We start from the raw sequence: 10,770 nt of genomic DNA on the forward strand, positions 1-10,770 counted from the left end.
GACAGAAGGGAGGTGGGGAGGAGGACTATAAGAAGAGGAGGGAGAAGAAACTGTGGTCAGGATGTATAATGATGATGATGATGATGAAGATAATGAAAGTCTTTTATAAATTGGGTAGTGATGGCACATGCCTTTAATCTAAGCACTCTGGAGGTAGAGGCAGGAAGATCTCTGTGAGTTCAGCCAGCCTTGTCTACAGAGTGAGTTCCAGGACAAACAAGACTACACAAAGAAACCCCATCTAAAAAAGAAAATCTTTTATACTGTTTTTGCTCAATGTGGAGTAGAAGGTACAAGCAGACTCCCCATATCAAGTCTTCGTTTTTAATATTAATTTTTTTCATAAAGGGAAATTTAGATTGTAATACTAGAACTATATATTTCTCTTCAGTAACAAAGATTTGTTAGTCTAATGATGGTATAAAAAAGAATAATTAAAGCTGCAAAGAAAAGACCTATAACATAAAAAGACCTATAACATAATTTTAAAACAGATATTTTCATTTTTACTTAATTTTTCTTCTTTGATTGTCCAAATATTTCAGGCTATGAGATAGAGTGAATAAATTATGGTGGTGGTGAAAATGCTGACCTGTAACTATCACTTGATGCCCTGAGCATGAATAACTTGCTAGTTTATACATGTTTTCAGAATTTCAAACCATCAATGACTAAGTAGATAAAGGAAGACTAAATACATGCTTTCATACCTCCTGATAAATGAATAATTAGGAATATCTTTTTTTTTTAAAAAAAAAGCCTCTTGTTTCTTTTTTTTCTGGTGTGTGTGTGTGTGTGTGTGTGTGTGTGTGTGTGTGTGTGTCAGAGTTTGAACCATTTTTAAAGTTTATTTATTTGTTTATTCACTTTGTATCCCAGCTGTAGCCCTGTCTGTTGAACCCTCCCAATCTCACCTTTCCTCCTTCATATCTTCCCATGCCCCTCCCCAAGTCCACTGATAAGGGAAGAGGTCAGGTCCTCCTCCTATTCCATATGACCCTAGTTTATCAGGTCTCATCAGAACTGGCTGCATTGTCTTCCTCTATGAACTGGTAAGGCTACTTTCTCCTCAGGGGTAGGTGATCAAAGAGCCAGATGCTGAGTTCATACCAGAGATGGTCCCTGCTCCCCTTACTAGAGCACCCACTTGGACACTGAGCTGCCATGGGCTACATCTGTGCAGGGGTTCTAGGTTATATCCATGCATGGTCCTTGGCTGTAGTATCAGTCTCAGAAAAGACCCTGTGTTCAAATTTTTTACTTCTGTTGTTTTCTTTGTGGAGCTCCTGTCCCCTCCAGGTCTTTCCATCTCTCCCCTTCTTTCATAAGATTCCCTACACTCTGCCCAAAGTTTGGCTATGAGTCTCAGCCTCTTATTTCTTGTGTCTGAAAAAAAAAACTGTTATACAAACTCAAAACTTTTTGGGGAGCAGTGTTGTACAGATGGATCAGCAGTTAAGAGCATTTTCTACCCTTTTAGAAGATGCAGGTTCAGTTCCCAGCAACTGCAAAGGAGCTCACAACTGTCCTAACTTCAGTACGTGAAGATCTGACTCCCTCTCCAGGCTCTGTTGGTTCCAAGCATGCATTACACCATTTTCTTTCTCCCTTTTCCCCCTCCAGCCCCTCAACTTCACAGCCACTGATGCCTATCTGAAGGTCTTCTTTGGTGGCCAAGAGCTTAGGACCAATACAATATGGAATAATAACAACCCCGAGTGGGCCAACAGGCTAGACTATGGGGATGTGCTCCTGGCCACAGGGGCACCCCTGAGGGTACAAGTCTGGGATGCCGATCATAGTTGGGATGATGACCTTCTTGGTTCTTGTGACAGGTCTCCCAACTCTGTTTTCCATCAGGTGGATTGTGGCCTGAACCACAGCAGTATAAAACTATCAACTATCATCTCTCCAACCCTCCCACACACTTTACCCACTCTCAAGTTGGTGTGTGTGTGTCTGTGTCTGTGTGTGGGGGGGTGTTTATGATTTCAGCTCACCACTTTAGATTGGGACAACCAATAAAGGAGTTTTTTGTCTAGGGTTGTGACCTCATGAAATTCTCCACCTGTCGACATTAATATGTCCACTGCTACTGCCATTGTTTGGGTCTTGTTTATGCAGCCATTCCTTGAAGACACTGTTTCACTACAGAGTTCCTGATATTTTGGCTTTTATATTCTTTCAACTCTCTGTTCCACTGTGTTCCTTGAGCCTTAGACACAGAAACAGTAATATCCTGTCCATTGGGGCTGGGATGTATACTGTCTGTTAATCTGTGTTCAGTTGTGGTTTTCTGTGATGATCTCCATTTGCTGTTGAGGTGTCTTTGATGAGGGATGTTTTCATCACACCACTTTCCAAGAAAGATGGCTCATATACAAACAAATTTCCAGGGCTATAGTCCTGAAGCTAGGCTTTTGGGGTTTGTAGATAGTGGTGAGTAGGGGTAAGGGGCTGGAGAAAAAAAGTTTCTTACCAGGAAAGGTGGCTCAGGCACAAAGAAAATATTAAACCTGCATTTTTAAAAAGCTGTGCACCCTTTATTAAAAATATTGCTTTTAGTAAACACATTAAAATAGTACATAAGTGCTTGCTTCGGCAGCACATATACTAAAATGGGAACAATACAGAGAAGATTACTATGGCCCCTGCGCAAGATGACACCCAAATTCGTGAAGCATTCCGTATTTTTTGGCTGGATACAAAATTAACTAAAAAAAAAAAAAATCAAAAGCCCTCCTGTATACCCAAGAAAAAAGGACCGAGAAAGAAATCAGGGAAACAACACCCTTCACAATAGCCACTAATAACATAAAGTACCTTGGTGTGACTCTAACCAAGCAGATGAAAGACCTGTTTGAGAAAAACTTCAAGTCTCTAAAGAAAGAAATCGAAGAAGACATCAGAAGATTGAAAGATCTCCCGTGCTCATGGATCAGTAGGATTAACATAGTGAAAATGGCCATCCTGCCAAAAGCAATCTACAGATTCAATGCAATTCCCATCAAAACACCAACACAATTCTTTACAGACCTTGAAAGAAAAATTCTCAACTTCATATGGAGAAACAAAAAACCCAGAATTTCCAAAACAATTCTGTACAACAACAGATCCTCTAGAGGTATCTCCATCCCTGATCTCAAGTTGTGCTACAGAGCAATAATAATAAAAACTGCTTGGTACTGACATAGAAACAGAAAGGTGGATCAATGGAACCAAATAGAAGACCCAGAAATAAACCCACACACCTATGAATACTTGATTTTTGACAAAGAAGCCAAAACGATTCAATGGAAAAAAGACAGTATCTTCAACAAATGGTGCTGGTCCAACTGGATGTCTACATGCAGAAAAATGAAAATAGATCCGTATTTATCACCCTGCACAAAACTAAAGTCCAAGTGGATCAAAGACCTCAACATAAAACTAGATACTCTAAATCTGTTAGAAGAAAAAGTGGGGAAGACCCTAGAACTCATTGGCACAGGAGACAACTTCCTGAACAGAACATCAGCAGCAGGCCCTAAGAGCAACAATCAATAAATGGGACCTCATGAAACTGAAAAGCCTCTTTAAAGCAAAAGACACTGTCTTTAGAACAAAATGACAGCCTACAGATTGGGAAAGGATCTTCACCAACCCAACATCTGACAGAGGGCTTATATCTGGAATATATAAAGAACTAAAGAAGTTAAAAAGCAATAAATCAAGTAATCCAATTAAAAAAATGGGGTATGAGGCTAAACTGAGAATTCTCTGTAGAAGAATGTAGAATGGCAGAAAAACACATAAGGAGATGTTCAACATCCCTAGCCACCAGAGAGATGCAAATCAAAACGACCCTGGGATTTCACCTTACACCCATCAGAATGGTTAAGATCAAAAACTCAAGAGATAATGCATGCTGGAGATGCTGTGGAGAAAGAAGAACCCTCCTCCATTGCTGGTGGGAATGTCAACTGGTACAACCACTCTGGAAATCAATCTGGCGCTTTCTCAGACAATTAGGAATAGTGCTACCTCAAGATCCAGCTATACCACTCCTAGGCATATATCCAAAAGATGTTCAAGTACACAAAAAGGACATTTGCTCAACCATGTTTGTAGCAGCTTTATTCGTAATAGCCAGAACCTGGAAACAACCCAGATGTCCATCAATGGAAGAAATCAAAAACAGAAATTGTGGTACATTTACACAATGGAATAATACTCAGCAATTAAAAACAAGGAAATCATAAATTTTGCAGGCAAATGGTGGGATCTAGAAAAAAAATCATCCTAAGTGAGGTATCCCAAAAGCAGAAAGACACACATGCTATATCCTCACTTATATAGACCTATAAGATAGGATAAACATACTAAAATATGTACACCTAAAGAAGATAAACAAGAAAGAGGTCCAGGGATAAGATGATCAATCCTCATCTAGAAAGACAAAGGGGATGGACATTGGAAATAGGAGAAAACAAGTAACAGGACAAGTAGCCTACCGCAGAAGGTACCTGAAAGACTCTACCTAGCAGTGTATCAAAGCAGATGCTGAGACCCATAACCAAGCCTTCGGCAGAGTGTAGGGAATCATATGAAGGAAGGAGGAATTAGTATATCCTAGAGGGGACAGGGAGCCCCACAAGGTCCAAATATATCTGAGCACAGGGGTCTTCTCTGAGACTGTTTATCCAACCAAGGACCATGCATAGACATAACCTACAACCCCTGCTCAGACATAGCCCATGGTAGCTCAGTATCCAAGTGGGTTCCCTAGTAAGGGGGACAGGAATTGTTTCTGACATGAACTCATGAGCTTCCCCTCCTCTCTGAGGGAGGAGAAGCCTTGCTAGGCCACAGATAAGGACATTGCAACCATCCTGAAGATACCTGATAAGCTAGGGCCAGACAGAAGGAGAGGAGGACACCCCCTCTCAGTGGACTTGGAAGGGGGCAGGGAGGAGATGAGGGAAGGAGGGGAGAATTGGGAGGGAAAGAGGGAGAGGGCTACAGCTGGGATACAAGTAAATGTATAAAATTATTTAAAAATAAAAAATATTAAAAAATAAAATAAAATAGTACATAATAGTTGACAAAGATTTTTGAAAAGGAACTTCTATTATAAAAAAATCAACTCTTGAAAATTTTATATATATACTTGTGTGTGTGTGTGTGTGTGTGTGTGTGTGTGTGTGTGTGTGTGTGTGCCTAAACATTCCTGGAAAATGTAGAAAAGCCACAAGAATGTTCAACAGTGGAAGAAGAGAATACAGATGTTCCATATCACTAACCATTCCCAGCAGAGGCATATGGTTCCAGAAACTAGAGGAGATAAAAGGGGATTATCTTTCTCTTTAATTTTATAAGCAGAAGAAGCAGTCAACAAAAAGATGACAAAGACCTATTGTGAACCTAGGTCGTCTTAGGCTTAAAACTTAAAAGTAACAAAGAAAGGACAGAAATACAAGGTTGTGGCTCATATGTGACATGCTATGGAACAGCAAAATAGGAGGAGAGAGGAGCACCTTCCTCTCTGGGTGACTATAGTCATGAGAATGACTGACTGGATCAATGGATGAGTCCACATTCTAAAGACTCGCACTGCTAAGGCATGCAAGACTGAGGAAGCCATCTCAGAAGCCACAGCCAGGAAAACTGGCAAATATAATCATACAGCAGCAGCTTATTGTACATTCATGCTATGGAAATGACAGTGTTGGGGGGAGATGTGTGCCAGTGTGCTGAGCCTCAGATGGCGGCTCCTACACTGTCTATTCCATCAGAGCAATCTTATTCTGTGCCTATCATGTTTTTATGTTTGCCAATATGCCTAATAAGGTTGGGAGGGGAGGGGCCATACGTATCTTGTTGTCACCAACAAATCTCAAAGAAAACTCTAAGAATCTGGTGGGAGAGATTCGACTTCCTGACCTAGAAAAGTCCTTTCTCCAGTCCATCCTCTGAACTGAGCATGATGGCACAGGGCCACAGTCTTCCTTGGCAGCCATCCTGTAGCTCAGGGTCTCGCACACCGAAAAGCTGAAGGTGGCAAAGCACAACATGGAAACACTCTGCCTCCTTGAAATGCCACAAGCTCAGATTCCCAGACTGACCACTTCAGGGACTAATTAAAGATGTTTAAAAGTAGAAAAAAACGCCCTTTCCTTTTCTTTTACATAATATTTTATTAATTCTTTGAAAAATATCATGGAATACATTTTGATCATATTCATCTCCTTCCTCCAACTCTCCCCAGGTTCACCCCATCCATCCTCACTTCTTTACCCACTCAATTTCGAATTTCAAATTTTCTTTTTTTTTTCTTTCTTTTTATGAAAACCCATTGGGTCCAATTTGGATTACCCAACTACTCTTAGCAAAGGAGGCCATATATGTGTATAATATGCATGTATTATTTTAACATTTTTTTGTTTATTATGTCCGACTGAATCCAACCCTTGCTGACCATATTCATGGATGTAGACACATGTACTGGAACATCATTGCTATGCTGGGGACCACACCTTTAGAGAAAATTGACTCTTCCTCAACTGTCCAGCAGCAAGGGGTGGGGCTTATGAGCCACATCTCCCTCCTTGCTGGGATGCCCATTGGCTTGATCTTGTGCAGATCTTGCACAGGCCTGTGAGTTCAAGAGTGCACCCAGAAGACACTGCTTCACTCCAGTTCTCCCAACTTCTGGTTCTTACAGTCTCCCTGCCCTTCCCCTCTTCTACAAAGACTGTTAAGCCTTGAAGGCTGGAGGTCTGACACAGATATCCCACTTATGGCTGAACACTCTGTACACATTTATTCTCTGCACCTGAGTTCGTTGTGGGCCTCTGCGTTAACTCTCATACACCGCACATCAAGTTTTTTTGGTTAAGACTGAGAAGTTTGTTATCGATAGGTCTAGTGATATTTTTATCTCTCAATCTGCACACGAATCAATTCTAAACATATCAAAGACCTCAGCGCTAAACCTGAAACTCCTCTCCTAGAGGAAAGAGGAAGGATTATATTTGAGGCTATAGGGATAAATTAAAAATAAATCATGGACAATTATACCCTGCTCTGCTCTGGCTATCATGGAGATGAGTTGGGGTGGGGGGTGATGAAGAGACAATATTCCTCTGGTAAAGAGAGGCCAGAGAATTCATATTCAGGATATATGTCTATACTACTTCTCCATCTGGTAATGAACTTTCCCATAGTATTATGTGAAGGAAATGACATGTTCTTCTTTAATAGAAGCAATACTAAAGAAGTAAAAAGAAAAAAAACCTGCCAAAACAGTCAACAGACTCTTCAATCGATTCTGTATCTTGCCTATGACATTTTGTTTTGTTTGACCTCTATGTCAGTGAATTTATTAAATGCAAACATTTTGCTTCTTAGAGACATCAGGGAATTCAGTAATGCCTAAAAATCTCTCAAACGATTTGTATGTGTAGAGCTTTGCAGTTTAATTTAAGTGTGTGTATGTGTGCATACGTGTATAGAGGAGGTGGAGGGAGAGATAGAGGAGAGACATCACATTTAAAGATGGAAGCTACATTTTATATTTACCTTCCATTTTAAATTCCCCAAGCTTGGTGAACTTCTGCAAGCCAATGTGTTATGTTTACTGGACAAAATACAATCTCAATAAATATTCATTTTTTTTCTGCAGACATATTATATTACTCAGGTATTGTATAATATTTCTTCTATACTCCGAATAATTTTTGTTTCATAAATATCTGAAGAATCAAAGAAAACAATGATAATAGGAATGTACACATAAATAATAAAAACTCAAAGCTTCATCTTGTCAGTCCTAGCTTGGGATTGTGTGGTTGCCTTGGAATCTGAATTTTCCTAACACGTCCTGTCTCTTCAAAGTCTGTATCAGTGCCCAACTTTACTTTTTTACCCTGTTGCCTTTATTATGATCACCAAAAATAGACAGGAACATCTGTTTTTAGAGTTGGGGGGGTACATTTTCGCACTTGAATAAATCATACAGTTGAAAGAGCTTGAAATCAACAGTCACCAGAAAATCATCCTTGAAAGAGAAAAAGCTTTAAAGACATCAGTGACTGCAGAGAAGGGCTGGGAAAGAACCGTAAGGGAAGTGATTGCCTGTGACGCAGTATATGGGAGGTATCCCAACAGGGAAGAACTTCATTCTGGAAGCTCGGTGGTTTAGAAAGTTTCACATGTGTGAGTTGGTGGTAGGGGTTGTTTGCCTAAGTTTACAGATGTCTGAAACTCCCATGTTAGCTAAACAACGCTTATTGAGAGAATACAGTTTTCAGAATAGCTTTCATGGTGACTATAATATTGAGTTTGCAGGAAAAAAAAAAAAGATTGTGTGTGGCTATGTCTACAGAAAAGAAGAGAGAGAAAATGGCGGAAGCAAATAAACAGCAGAGAAGGACTGATACAGTAGGTTTGGAGGTATGAGAAGAATAAAACAGCAGGAGCAGGTGAGGAGGAGGACATGACTGGGGAGAAATGAGTAGAAACCCCTGAAGGGGTTTTACTCAGAAAGAGAAATCTTAACAAACCGAGTTAAGCAACTCTGACCTTCTCTGTGGGACTTCGACAATCCAGCACGCAAGCAGGCGAGAGCGCGCAGTTCCCTGTAGGAGAACAAGGCAGATATCCAATGTCTGTGTGGGCAGATAAAGCAAGCCAGAGTTCCTACAAGTTAAATTCCCAAGAAAGCACGATTAGCCACTTAGGTCCCAAGGACAAGGCCTTGTGAACGTCACTATCTGCTGGTAGTTATCTATTCACATCCTCACACAACCTTCCCAAGACGTGGGAAACTTGTTTTCCATTCTTCACTCCACCGCAAAAACATCAGGATGTCTGTGTTCACTCCCTGTTCTTATCCTGGAGCTAAGGTTCGCTGCTGCTATTGCTTTTGACAAGGACCCTCACATTTATCTTCTCCTCCCCCTTCCTCCTTCCCTGGGTGACACAGAATGCTCCGTGAACTCTGTGAGTTTTTCGGAATTTGCCATGTCAACATGATGTCAATGAAACATATTAATATAATACTCTGAATTCTTGCCAAATCTAGTGTAATTGAGTGTCCTCAAATAAGAGTGAAACCAGGTGACCTTCAATTGTTTTCATTAATCTAAACAGTACTTGGTCCTTGGACTCACTGTATTCTTGGAGTCATCAGTTGGTCTGGCATGGATGCAGTTATGTGAATATTGTGAATTTTTGTCGGTATGTTTGATTTTGCAACTATAATGTAGTATACTGGAACTTTAAAAGACACACTCCCATTCATGTCCTATTTCTTTTCATTGTGATAATTAATTTTTATATGCTTATATGCATATACATATATATTTCTAAATATAAGCTGCTCCAGTCTTCATAATGTTACTCATATATATGTTTTCAGGGCTGACCATTTAGTATTGGATAACCAATTGGTGTGCCTTTCCCTGAAGAAAACTATTTATCCCACTCTCTGAACTCATTAGTTGCCTGCAGTTCTTTCTGTAGAGTTGAGTCCTCATGGTTTCTTCCCAATCCTATTTGGGATATCAATTGCTGAGACATTTCATTTTTACTTTTAAAAAGTCTCCTAAACACAATCCTTTTCATTTCTTTTTAGTCTCCTCTGATCTCTAGCAGCCATGAAGATTTAATTGTTGTCACAGCAATTGTTCCTCTCTCTCTAACTAGCTTTTCTAGCATAGAATCTCTTGAAAAAATCATCTCTCAAATCTTTTGACAGAACAAACTTGAATCTATGTAAACACAAATGTGTGCCTGAAGTTGAGTTTTGAAGGAAATAGTATTCTGTTTCTATAAGATTTTTGTCTAATGTTTCTTAGCAAATCACTGTTTAAAACTGTTTGGAAAGCAAAAGTCATTCAATGGATTGTGTCTGTACATGGTGTAATGACTGAAAAGCCAAAAATGTAAATTGACCTTGAACTTTCAAAAAACCCAAATTGCATTTGAAAGGCTCTTCTTTCTTGTTTCTCTGTTCATTTTAAGTTCCTTCTCTCTTTCTTTCTCTTTTGTCTCTCTCTTTCTCTCTGTCTCTGTCTCTTGTGTGTGTATGTGCATGTGTATATCTAGTACATGTGTGATTAAATACTATAAAGAAGAGAAATTACTTTTTTTAAAAAAAATTAAAGAAAATGGAGATCTGAAAATATTAAAACAATAACAAGAGAAACCTTGGCAGTTGTCCCACATCAGAACCATTTGGATCATCACAGCAGTCACAATGAGTGAGCACCAAAGATCATGCTGTGGTTGGTTCATCTACTTGAGCCAGTAAAGGCTTTCTACCTGGTCAAGATACTGTATGTCTTTTCCAGACCTTCTGATCATCAAGCTCCATGATAAGAAATACAACCCTGGATGTCCTTGTCCTACAAATCTGCACACTCAGAAGATAGAGGGTTTTGCCAATCAAAAGTGTGTTGCTATTGAAAGGTATAGCTTATAAATTGAAGACTGGGTGGTCAAAAATTGAACTCATTGAAGCTCCTGGGTAGCATGATCACCTTATACATGGAAGATACACAGCAAGTATTCATTGTATACTGAATGAGTAAAGTCCTCCCCACCTCCCAGGCTCTAGTGAAAGGTCATCTTGAATCAGATTATTTAAACAGTTTTTAATTTTCAAGGTCAATTCTGCTGTGGTTTCTTTCTGGAGCAAAGCCAAATGAATCTCTGAGGGCAAGGAACTGTGAGGTCAGATGTAGATTAAAGGGAAGATTGGAGAGACTGGGACCAAAACAACAGAGC

The 10,770-nt window shown here is 39.7% G+C and overlaps 1 non-coding gene across 1 annotated transcript; it reads left to right on the forward strand.

Annotated features, from left to right (window-relative positions):
* The first annotated feature begins 2,589 nt into the window (after positions 1–2,589).
* LOC129690545 (U6 spliceosomal RNA) lies at positions 2,590–2,695 on the forward strand. The gene has a single exon (XR_008722303.1). It is a non-coding gene; the product is annotated as a U6 spliceosomal RNA (small nuclear RNA).
* The last annotated feature ends 8,075 nt before the right edge of the window (positions 2,696–10,770 follow it).

Source organism: Psammomys obesus, unplaced genomic scaffold (genome assembly GCF_907164565.1).
Source record: "Psammomys obesus unplaced genomic scaffold, mPsaObe1.curated_primary_1811, whole genome shotgun sequence".
Lineage (NCBI taxonomy): Eukaryota > Metazoa > Chordata > Mammalia > Rodentia > Muridae > Psammomys > Psammomys obesus.